Source organism: Eulemur rufifrons, chromosome 7 (assembly GCF_041146395.1).
Source record: "Eulemur rufifrons isolate Redbay chromosome 7, OSU_ERuf_1, whole genome shotgun sequence".
Classification (NCBI taxonomy): Eukaryota; Metazoa; Chordata; class Mammalia; order Primates; family Lemuridae; genus Eulemur; species Eulemur rufifrons.
Window position 1 is genome coordinate 276171786 of NC_090989.1, and position 1017 is coordinate 276172802.

Sequence of the window (1017 nt, forward strand, 5' to 3'; positions counted from 1 at the left end):
CAGAAATTATATTTTTTCAGTCATACAACTTCTATTTGGTTCTTTTTCATAATTTCTACTTTTCTGCTAATATTTCCTATATTTTATCCATTATAAGTATATTTTCCTTTATGTTTTTGAGCATAGTTATAATAGTTGTTTTAAGACCCTTATTTGCTAATTTCAACACCTAGGTCATCTTAGGGTCACTCTCTATTGATTCTCTTTTCTCCTGACTATGGATCATGTTTTCCTATTTCTTACATGTTAAGTAGTTTTAGATTGTATCCTGGACATTGTGAATGATAAGCTATAGAAACTTTGGATTCTATCTGTTTGTGAGATGTTGAATGGTAAAAAAAACAAAACAAAATATTTTTTAAAGTTTTTTTTAAAGAAACTTTGGATTCTAGTATATTCCTCCTAAAAGTGCTATTTGTTGTTGCTGTTGTTTGTTTTTTGTTTTTAGTTTAGGGGGCAGCAAAGTTCCAGTGAAAACCAGAAAACCTGCTAGACAACTTCTAAAAAAGTTGTAACACTCATCCTAATTTTTTTTTTTTTTAAAGCAAGCAATTGCCTTGGTTGAACCCAAACTGCAAACTCTATCTTCTGTGGTGGGTGGCAGCTGAAACTTCAGTTGAGTTCCTAAGTCTGGGCTGGTTTGCTTGGAGCCTACCCAATGTATACCCAGTTCAGGGGCCATCCAGAGATTTGGGCAGAGTTTACATACAGAATGTGGGGCTTCCCCTCTCTGGCTTTTTTCTTTCTGAGAGTTCCTCCCTGAATTTCTAGCTACTGTGGAAACTCTGTCTTTTGATTCTTGAGTGAGTAAGACTGGATTTTCTATTCAAGTTTTAGTAATTCCAGACTGTGAACACTAGGCTTTTCTTTCATGCAAAGAGCTGCTGAAATGCACAAATCACCCAATGCCTTTTCCTTCTTTCAAATATCGATTCCCCTCCAGTTTCTGCCTGGTTTTTGATTGCTCTCCATTGCTTTCAGATAGTTGTTTATTATAGTTTGTCAAGAACTCACAGT

The 1017-nt window shown here is 35.0% G+C and overlaps 1 pseudogene; it reads right to left on the reverse strand.

The window, feature by feature from the left end:
• Positions 1–452: 452 nt before the first annotated feature.
• Positions 453–520, reverse strand: LOC138388953 (U7 small nuclear RNA; annotated as a pseudogene).
• Between the last annotated feature and the right edge of the window lie 497 nt (positions 521–1017).